Here is an 11,426-nt window from a genome sequence, read left to right as displayed (position 1 = left end):
TNTTTTACACTCCTCACAAAAATTAACTTGGAATGGATTAAAGGCTTAAACATAAGACTTAAAACTATGAAACTACTGGAATCAAACATGGGGGAAACCTTCATGGCATTAATTTTGGCAATAATTTTTTGGATGCGACACCAAAAGCACAAGCAACAAGAACACAAATAAATGAGAATACATCAAACTTTAAAAGATTCTGCACAGCAAGAGAAACATTCAAAAAAATGAAAAGACTACTGACAGAATAAAAGAGGATATTTTCAAACCTTATATCTAATAAGGGGTAAATATGCTCATAACATAAGTAACTCCTACAACTCAATGGCAAAAAAAAAAAAAAAAGGAATAATCTGATTTCTAAAGGGGCAAATTACCTCAACAGAAATTTTCTAAGGAAAACAAAAAAAGGGCCAACAGGGATATGAAAAGGTGCCCAACAATCCTATTCATCAGGAAAATGCAAATCAAAACCATAATGAGCTACTGCCTCACACCTGTCAGGATGGTCTTTATTAAAAAGACAAGATACAACTATTTTTGGCAAAATCTGAATAAAATGGAATTCTTGTGCATTGTTGATTGGAACATAAACTGGCACAACCATTAAGGAATAACAGTATGGAGCTTCCTTAAAAAATTGAAAATAGAACTACCATATTATCCAGTAATCCTACTTCTGGGTATATATTTATTGGACAAAACCAGTAGCTCAAAGGGATATCTGCACTCCCATATTTATTGCAGCATTATTCACAATAGCCAAGACAAGGAAACAACCTGTGTCTGTTGACAGGAATTGTTACAATTACTTATCCATTCACCTGTCATCAGACATTTAGATTGTTTCCACATTTTGGCTATATATATAATGGGATATTAATCAGCCACAAACAGGAAGGACTCCTGCCATTTGTGACAACATGGATGAGTCTCAAGGGCATTATGCTAGGTGAGAGATGTCGGACAGGGAAAGACAAATATGGTATGATCTCACTTATATTTGGAATCTAAAATAATGGAACTTGGCGAAACAGTGTAGAACGGTGATTACTAGAGGCTGGGTATGGGGGAAATTGGGAGATGTAGGTCAAAAGGCACACACTTTTAGTTATAAGATGAATAAATTCTGGAGATCAAATGTAGAGCATGGTGACTATACTTAACAATATCGTACTGTACCCTTGAAATGTGCTAAGAAAGTAGTCCTTAAATGTTCATACCACACACACAAAAATATGTTAACTGAGTGAGGTGATAGAATGGTAGCTAGCTTGGGTGTAGAAATCATCTCACAACATATACATATATCTAATCATCAAATTGAAACCTTAAATTTGCACAATTTCATTTGTCAATTATATCTCAATAAAGTTCAAAGAATATATTTCATATACTATGGAGACTATTTCAATATTTTGTGTGTGTGTGTATGTATATATATTTTATATAATATGTGTTCGTGTGTGTGTATATATATATAAAAGAAAAACCAAGGCATAAACAGTGATAAAACTAATGTACAGATCTTATATATTGTGGCAAAGTGGAAATAATGCACTAAGATGGGAAAAAGAATAAACTAGAAAAAGCTCTTTGTATTAGAGGCAATATATAGGCATTAAAGGGTTAGAAAAAGAAACAGACAAAATTGCTAAAGTTTAAATGAGTAAACAGAGTACGAAGGCATTAAGAAAGGCATAAATATAAAATTAATCATTAGGATAAAAGAAAAACCCTCCAAATATGAAAACATATATATTTAAAAACACAGGCTACAGCTTTCATAGAGACAAACAGAGCAAATACATCAGGTTAGTCATAGTATAAAATAACAGATTTGTATCTAAATCTACAAGTCATATCAATAATGTAAATAGGCTTATCTTTCTAAAATACAAAGCACTATAACTTGACTTATAAAATAAGATTCAATTATATATGCAAGAAATATACATGAAAGAAGTGTTTTAGGAGGCTAAAAATATAGTAATGAACAAGAAAACAGTAGACAAATTGAAGCAAAATGAAAGTAGTAATAGTTACCTGATATCAGACAAAGTAGAATTCAAGCCCAAAGACATTAATCATAACAAATGTCATTTTTTTCATGTTTCATAAGTTTATGACAAACATAATCTAGATATGCATGAGTTAGGTTAGCCATTGCGGCGATCTGTATCGGTTAAAATGCTCCTTCATATCTGTTAAATGGACGACTGAAACATCCTTATGATTTACAGCAGTTGGTGTCTTTACGTATAAGGGAAGGGGTGCAGCAAATGCAGATCCAAGGTGACAAAAACATCTTAACAGTAACGCCCACTTGTTTTCCACTGAATAACTGGCAAATTCTTCCCGCAGGGGCCCTCCTCATAGTGCTCCTACGGACCACAGAGGTTGTGACCTCCCCGGATGCTGTGGCCCACATAGCGCTGCGAAGCTCTGCGGAAAGGCGCAGAGACCGAGACGATGGAAATGGCGGAACTCCTCAACACAGACCTTGTTTCAGCGACCGTTTGGTTCCCCGTGCCTCCCGTGCTCAAGGACCGAAAGGCAACAAATGTCAATCTTAAATGCTACAAGCCACAATTAGCAATCAAGGTATATAACTTATGAATGCCTATGCATCAAAAACAGCAACCACCTTGATAAAGTAAAACCTAATGAGAGTCAATAATATAGATAGAATATGTTAATAATTGGAGACTTTAATACATCACTCTCAGTTCATGACAGATCAATTGGGGAAAAAAATGACTAAGGAGAGAAAAGAGATAGACAACATAATCCTTAGGGTAAATGTTAGGAATATATATTAAACTATACTTGCTCTTAATAGAGAATATTTGCATGAGTATTAGAGTAGTATATGGGCTCATGATCCATTTACAAACATCGATCAATTGATCACCAAAATAATCTGCAATTTTATAAAATATAAATATTACAAACAATACAGGTGATAACGCAATAAAACATGATATTACTCACAAAAACAAAACAAAAACACCCAGAAAGACTCTTCCACCTGGAAATTTAAAACATCCCATTAAACAAGTCTAGTGTGTGCAAGGGGAAATGGAAACTACAATTACAGAAGTTAAGAAATTATAATAAGAAAAAAAACCACTACATATCAGCATCTATGGGGTGTATGTAAAGCAGTGCTCAGAGGGAAATCCATTGAACTAAACACTTTAATCAATAAAAAAGCAAAGATTAATAAGGTAGGAGATCTTTAAAATAAATTAATTAAACTAATAAACAAAATTCCTGGTTTGTTGAAAAGATTAAGAAAACAGACAAATCACTAGATAATTTGTTCAGGAGAAGTAGGAGAATGCACAAATCACTAGATAATTTGTTCAGGAGAAGTAGGAGAATGCACTAACAAACTAAGAAATATTCAGGGGGAAATGACTACTGAAACAAAAAAAAATAAAATTACAATATTTTTTAGACCTCCATGCAAATAAATGTGAAAGCCTGGAAAAAATCAATAATCTTTTAATAAAATACAGACTGCCAAAATTGAATCCATTAGAGCTAAAATGTTTAAACAGAACAATTTCATAGAAGAAATAAAGTTACTAAGAAACTACTTCACAAAAAAAGCAGCAGGTGCAATTGTTTCACAGGAGACTTCTACCAAAACATCAAACTTCTTCTTGGAAAAGAAGAAATATATTGTAACTCCTTTCATGTAGCTCGTTATTGTCGCCAGACGCGCTTTGTCTGCCCCGAAGCAGACACCTAAATCAGAGTGCAAATCGCAGAGCCGGCAAGATCGTTAATGCACAGCTCTCGCACTCGCGCTCTCGCTCTTCTACAAACATACAAGAGTGTGCCCTGAAGATGCATGTGGCCGCTTTTTATAGGCCCGATGCATACAGAATATGTAAGGTTACAGAGGTACAGAAGGAATTCTTTGGTCTGTCCAGCATTAGCAACTGGTAATTTGGTTAATACAATTTAACAGTGTTTCCATTTGTATCCGCGTGCATTTAGATACAAGAACTACAAACGGTTGTGATCTTATCAGCCGTCCTCTAGGTGGTGTTTCTGAGATGTGTGTGGGGCACACGGATGTGTTGGGGCTCAGCAGTTGGGAGCACAAATCAGAGGAATTGTGTTTGTACTCCGGGCGCAGGACTAAGAATATCTGTGGCAGACACCGGTAATGTAGATGCAGACACGAACTTTCACAACGTTTGTCCTTACATTGTCCGGAGTCTATAGAATGAACCTCGACGCTAATTAACGCTAATCGGTTTTAGGTCCGGGGTCCCGATCTTTTAACTAGGCTGAGGGCGGCCGCCCGGTGCTGTGAGCCTGTGGACTCTCATTTCTGCCTTTTTAGTTTTTCCAGTTCATCTCTTTCAGTACAAGCGCTAAGTAATAAACAGCATACTTAAGCTAAGATACTAGGAGAGGCATTAAAACAATATAGACCAATGTTCAAGTAAGAAAAGTCAAGTGGCAAGAAAAATAAATAAGCATACTTGTAAAGCAGAATCTAACAAGATGTGAAGAAAATAATACATCGTTAGCAATTGGATTCTGATAGCAAAATTTCAAGGTAGGTTTAATATTAGTGAAAGTTCATTGTATAGTCGCATAGAAGCATAGTATTAATGATCTAAGAGGGAAAGATCACTACTATCTTCCCACAGATACTCAAAAGCCATTGACGGAAAATGCGCATCGCATGTTAAAAGTAAAAGAGCGATCGCGCGCGACACCACCCAGGAAATAAGCAACTAATTTTTTAACATAAAAAATACTTCATACCTTAGTCGCTAGTCAGTGGTCTAACTAAATGGAGAAATATCTAAAAGCATTTCTAAATGAAGACTCAAGGAACAAGACAAAAATGCCCACTATTTCTGCTCTAATTAACCATTATATTTAGAAGGTATTATTCAAAATGCAATCAGGGAAGAGAGAAGAAATACAGATTATAAATGTGGTTAATAATAATAGTAGCATCTGGAAAATTTCAAAGAATCAATGATAGAAAGCTAATTCAAATAAATAAATCAACTCAGTGAATAAATAGAACAAAACATTAAATTTAAAACTTATGCCTTTATATTTATTTCACAAAAAAGTGAATATACTTAAAAGTACTGAACTTTACACTTAAAATGAATGGTAAATTTTATGTTACGTGCTTTTACCACAATAAAAAAATCTATGTATTCATATCAAAAATGATAAAAGTGGGATATAACAGTAGAGAATAAAGATGGCTGACTAGAAGCAGGTAGTGCACTCTGCTCTCAAGAAGAGGAAACAGAATGGCTAGTAAACACTAGTTCTTCAAATGGATCATCCACGAGAACACATAGGGACTCATAATGGAAGCAATGGGACCCATGGAGAACAGAGAGGAGTGAAGCAGAGTAGCCACCCACCCGGAACTGGGGCAGAGGCAGTGGAAGCTCACTACCACAGGGAAAGGGTGAGTGAGGGAGAGCCCCAGGGATCCACAATTCTTCCACTAACCTTAGCAATCCTAGGAATGGGAGATCCTCCCAACTCTCCAGGCCTCCAGACTGACACAAAGAGACACCTGGAGTCTGGGCAGAGCCATCACTCAAGGTCATGTGAAGCCCCAAGGACCTTGGATCACTGAGCACCCAGGCACCAGCTTGCATAGACCTGCCAACAAGGAAGGATGGGCTCTTTCACATGCCCCTAGGATAGAGATTGCATCCACAGTGATGAGGAGCAGATGGACTGCAGGCCCCACCTCTGCGGCTCCTCACCTGACAGGGCCTCCCAAATGGGGCCTGCAGCGCAGCCATTCCACCATCTCCTGAGCACTCCGGCCAGTCTTGGCCCAGCATTTCTCTGGGGTGGAGCTCCCAGAAGAAACTCAGGCCTTCCTCCATTGCTGCGGCCATGTTACCCTCCCTTGCTGCCCACAGGCTAGGGAGGGAACAAAGAGCCTGATTTCTTTCACTGACACCTCCAGCACATAGCACCTGTGCATCTACCTTATGTAGAAAGAGGACAGACTTATTTACACAAGAACCATCTCGCCCTGCTCTTCGGCAGGCAGGCTTCCCTTGCCCTTAACTGCTTGGGCCCCTCACTGCTGGGGCCGGTAGGGTAGATGCCCAGCCCCAACTTGATCACTCTGATCAGCTGTGGCTCTGCATTTTTCTGGGGTGGAGCTCCCTGAGGCAACTGACAGGCCCTCTGCCGTTGCCAGCCACCACAGTCCCCACCCTTACTGCCCCCAGGCTGGGGAGGAAACAAAATGCCTGAGCCCTTACGCACACCTCCAGCATACCAGCAGCTGCCCTGCCGAGGCAGCCAGAATGCTTTCTGCGTGACCCACCACCACCAGGACCCCCTCCCAAATGGGGTTTGATGCCTTCTGGCTTCCAGTGTACCTACTCAATCCCTACATGACTATTTCATCTGTGGCCCAGAGCCCTACTAAAAACCTTACCCCCACAAGCCTGTGATCTTCCCTTAGGCTCTCACTGCCTAAGTGCTCTGCCTAACCCTACCTGAGTTCAGCCAGTGACCCGGGGACCAGCCTGCCCCTTACCATCATGACCAGCACCTGAGGAACCCCACCTCCCCAACTTAGCTCCATCAGGACTCATACATGATGTTCAGCCAGCAATCAAGGGGCTGGGGAGTTAGAGAACTTCCTACCCCATTCAAATTCTGCTGACATCTGACCACTTCCCTGGGAGCCTGAGGTCCAGCTGACACAACCAGCTGATATCGCCATGACCAACACACAGGCCCAACGGCAGACTCACCCCCCTTTTACATAAAGAAGTAATGATATCACATTGGAGAACAGGGAAGCTATGAAGCTATTTATATTAATTAGTCTGAGTGATGAAGTTCTGCCCCAAAACCACTCCCATGGAGAGTCACGAATTAAGCAGTCCCCGAGGCTCTCAACCACACTGTGGCCCAGAGATAGACTACAGTGTGTGACTCATCTAGGAGTCATGAGCTCTGGAACAGGGTTGTGATAAGGCAACAGTTCATATTCTTGTCTATCTAGGACAAGGGGCTTGTGCAGCACCCCACAATCCCCCACAAAAACTTCAGCACATTTCGTTAGGAGCTCCTCCTACTCCTAGCCACCTGCACTAGGGCTGGTGCCTGCATTTGACATAGGAGTATTTGAGGGTAAGCCAGAAGTTCCAGCTCTGCCCAGCTGTGTCCCCCTACCCCCACAGAACAGGAAGCACATGTCACAGAGCACTTCGTGATTCAGCCCATTAGCTGAAACAACAGAGAGCATCTCCCAGTAAACAAAGATTAGTTACATATCCATCTGTTGCACAACCGCTAGCTCTGAACCATAAAACCGTTGATAAAAGAAAAACTTCAGCTGAATTATATTTTTAAAAGTTTAATTTAGCAATTAACAATTCGTGAATTGGGCAGCCCCTAGAATCACGCAGATTCACAAAGACTCCAGTGCAGCCACATAGTGGAAGATTTATAGACAAAAAAAGGGAAATGACATACAGAAATTGGAAGTGAGGTACACAACAGCTGGATTGGTTACAGCTCCACATATGCCTTCTTTGAACATAGTTTGAACACTAAGCAGTGTATGAATGGTTAAAGTATGGCCGCTGGGACTGGCTAAAACTTAACTATTGTTACAAGTGCATACTACTAAGTTAGGTTTCAATTTTATCTGCCTATTAAGCTAGGTTACAGTTCATCCACAAGGACTCAAATATAGAAATATGGAGTCCCTCTCAGGCCATATTTAGTTTGCTTTAACACCATATACCAGCATGCAGGTTGAACTACACAGCCCAATATGAAACCTGCTGACAGAAGTATGTAGCAATACGGAAGTAAAGCCAAAAGACCCTCTCCAACATACTTTATAGTGACACCCTCTGTCAAGGGGGAGAAAGGGAAAGAAGAAAAAAACCCAATAACATACAGATTGAAAGGGGGGGGGAATTTTATCTATAGGAAAATAATTACAAAAATTAGAAATGCCAGTTATCTCCAAAGGAGAAAGAACCCACACAAGAATTCTGGCCCATGAAGGCTGTGACACCACCAGAAGATCACACTAGCTCTCCAATAATGGCCCCCAACTAAAATGGAAACTCAGAAATGTCAGCTAAAGAATTCAACCCATGGATTCCAAGAAAACTCAAAGATGTTCAAGATGAGATTGAAAATCAACAAAAAGAAACTACTAACACGATCCAGGAAATGAAGGAAGAGATAAGCACCTTCAAAAGAAATCAATCAGAGCTTCTGCAATTGAAAACCTTACTTAAAGAATATCAAAATACAATAGAAAAATTTATCAATAGACTAAACTAGACCAAGCAGAATAAAGAATTTCAGAGCTTGAAGACTGGCCGTTTGAGCTAACCCAGTGGTGTGGGGGTGGGGGGAAATAAAGAAATAATTTTTAAAAATGAACAAACTAGGATATTTGGTCTCATACTTACAGTGGACAACCTTGATTTTCCACTTCTCTTCAGGGATGAGTCATATGGTGGTAGAAAATGCCCTCGACCTAGAGGAGCAGTTTGCTCATCTGGACCTGAATTCCTCTGATAAACAGAGTGGAGGAGGAAGTACAGCAAGCCAAGAGTGCTATATACCTCCTCACTTAAGGAACAAGGAAGCATCTAAAGGATTCTATGATAAAGACAGTTCAGGTTGGAGTTGTAGCAAAGATAAGGATGCATATAGCAGTTTTGGGTCTTGAGATTCAAGAGGAAAGCCTGGTTATTTCAGTGATTGTGGAAGTGGATCAAGGGGAAGATTTGATGATCCTGGATGGAGTGACTACGATGGTATTGGCAGTAATGGTGACAGCACTGGCTTTGGCAAATTTGAACGGAGTGGACACAGTCATTGGTGTGACAAGTCAGATAAAGATTATTGGTCAAAACTGCTTCCACCAAGTGAATGCTTGGAGCAGGTACTCTTTTCTGGAGGAAACACTGGGATTAACTTTGAGAAATATGACGATATATCAATAGAGGCAACCAACAGTAACTGTCTTCCACATATTGAAAATTTCAGCAGTTGACATGGGAGAAATTATCATGGGGAACATTGAGTTTGTTACCTGCGTCTGTATAAGAGACCACTTGAGCAGGCTTAGTGTGAGCAACAAGGCTGTTTATTCACTTGGGTGCAAATGGGCTAAATCTGAGAAAGGAATGAGCAAAGGGTGGTGGGATTATCATTGGTTCTTACAGGTTTGGGATAGGCGGTTGAGTCAGGAGCAATTTTTTGCGGGCAGCACATGGATGTTACAAAGTACATTCACAAGGGCGGGGGGAATGTTACAAAGCACATTCACAAGGGTGGGGCTGGTGTATTGTCACAAGGGCAGGGGAGGAATGTTACAAAGTACATTCATAAGGATGGGGAATATCACAAAGTACATTATCACAAGGGCAGGGGAATGTCACAATGGCTTGACCATGGTATGGCCAGCTCAGAGGACCTTATATTCCTGTCTTTTTATGTTAATAATGAAGAAATAAAATAAGAAATATTAATTGCACGGGGAACATGCCCTTAAGACACAGATCGCTCAGGCTTTTTTTGTGGCTTAAGAATGTCTTTAAGCGGTTTTCCACCCTGGCCGGGCCAGGTGTTCCTTGCCCTCATTCCCATAAACCCACAACCTTCCAGCTTGGCCGTTATGGCCATTATGGACATGTTACATTGCTGCAGAGGTTTTGTTTATGGCCAGTTTTTGGGGGGCTTGCTCCCAACATGTCTCCCTTCTTTGATTTGCAAAAAGATAAAAGGGCAGCTTTGTCACAGTGAGCTACTTCTTGCAGGAGTCGGGATCCGCATCTGCAGACTATACAAAGACAAACAACATAGATTAAAAGCACAATCATCATTGCAATCACAGAGCTTCCAAGTATTTTTATCCATTTAAATGGGTTACTAGCTGCTAATTTGTCTGCAGCTCCTTTAAACACTCCAGTTTCTGGCATTAAGGTGTGCCTGGGATGCTTTATATATTTGTTCTTTTAATTTTGCTATATCCAAATACAAGTTTGTAGAGTGTCCTTCTAGTTTTTTTTAATTCTTTCCCAAATTTTGATCTTATTAAGAGCATTAAATAGTTTCCACAAATCCTTATGTTTAGCTCCTAGAGCAGGCCATATCATTTGAGGTTGAGGTGCCACTATACCGCCATGGTTCCAGATAATAGGAACTTTTGCCATACTTATCATTTTTACCATCTGATTTGTTCAGATCATCTGAACATAGTATGGCCATGGCACACAGACCGAGAGGTGCAATTCAAGCTAAACATCCCCTTAGGGGACCGATCAATAATGATTCCATAGGAATCATTGTGCAGCACCTCTGCCTGTTCTGCAGAGCAATCTTCCTAAACAAGTACGTTCATTTTTTCTAACTGGGTCCAATCCTGTTTACAAATAGGTTTTTGAGGGTGGTATGCCTCAATTATAGGATCAGATTTATTATGGTAAATACTGAGATCAGAAAGCATGTGTAACTGTGTCATACTGATTGCATCCAGGCATTATTACCAGCCCTTACTGAAGGAATACTCACGGCAGTGGTGATAACCGCTCTCATAGCTACCATTAAATTATTCATTGTGACTGGTTGTCCCACTTTCCTCAGGTTTTCTTTTGCCATCTGTGACAGCTTCTTGATCTGCCCCCAGGTGGGTGGCTGCGTTCGACGGGTGTGGGTCGTGACAGTTGGGGTTCTCCTCAGTGTCAGTCTCAACATGTCTGCAACTGGGAGGTCCTCGGGATCCTCCCAGAGTCTCTTCCACGGCATCTGGCTCATAATAAGGTTTCAGGTGCCTTGATAGTACCCAAATTGGCTGTTGGTTTTGGCCTGGAGAAATACAAGCATAACCTCTACCCCAAGTTATTATTTTACCTATTTCCCAACTTTTTGTTATTGGATCTTTTCACCAAATAATGCTAGATTCAATTGTGTATGGGCTGTCCTATAATCCCTATTTTTCCTCCTTTTTTGTTTTTGTCAGCAGTTGTTCATCTATATGAAATCATAACTGAGCATTTTCAATTAACTGTGTGGAATGAATCACATAGGAAGAATCAGAAATCACATTAATAGGCATATCAGAAGCAGTCAATACCTCAATTACAGCTACAAGCACCGCTTTTTGAGCTGAAGTATAGGAAGTCTGCAAAACTTTACTTTTTGAACCAGAATAAGAAGCTTTACCATTACTAGACCCATCTGTAAAAACATTCTCAGCACCTTCAATTGGTTTAAATTTAGTTATTTTAGGGAGAATCCAATTAGTTAATTTCAAAAACTGAACCAGCTTCATTTTAGGAAAATGATTATTGAGAATACCCACAAAGTCAGCTAAATGGGTTTGCCAAGTAAGACTATTTATAAAATCTTGCTGT

The 11,426-nt window shown here is 40.0% G+C and overlaps 1 pseudogene; it reads left to right on the top strand.

Annotated features, from left to right (window-relative positions):
* The first annotated feature begins 8,509 nt into the window (after positions 1 to 8,509).
* The window catches only part of LOC108512641 (ATP-dependent RNA helicase DDX3X-like), a 15,721-nt pseudogene continuing 12,804 nt past the window's right edge, over positions 8,510 to 11,426 (top strand).

The sequence above is a fragment of the Rhinopithecus bieti genome, unplaced genomic scaffold (assembly GCF_001698545.2).
Source record: "Rhinopithecus bieti isolate Rb0 unplaced genomic scaffold, ASM169854v2 scaffold_31355, whole genome shotgun sequence".
Taxonomy (NCBI): domain Eukaryota; kingdom Metazoa; phylum Chordata; class Mammalia; order Primates; family Cercopithecidae; genus Rhinopithecus; species Rhinopithecus bieti.
The sequence above is the reverse complement of the archived record's forward strand: the minus strand, read 5'-3'. Positions and strand labels throughout refer to the sequence as shown.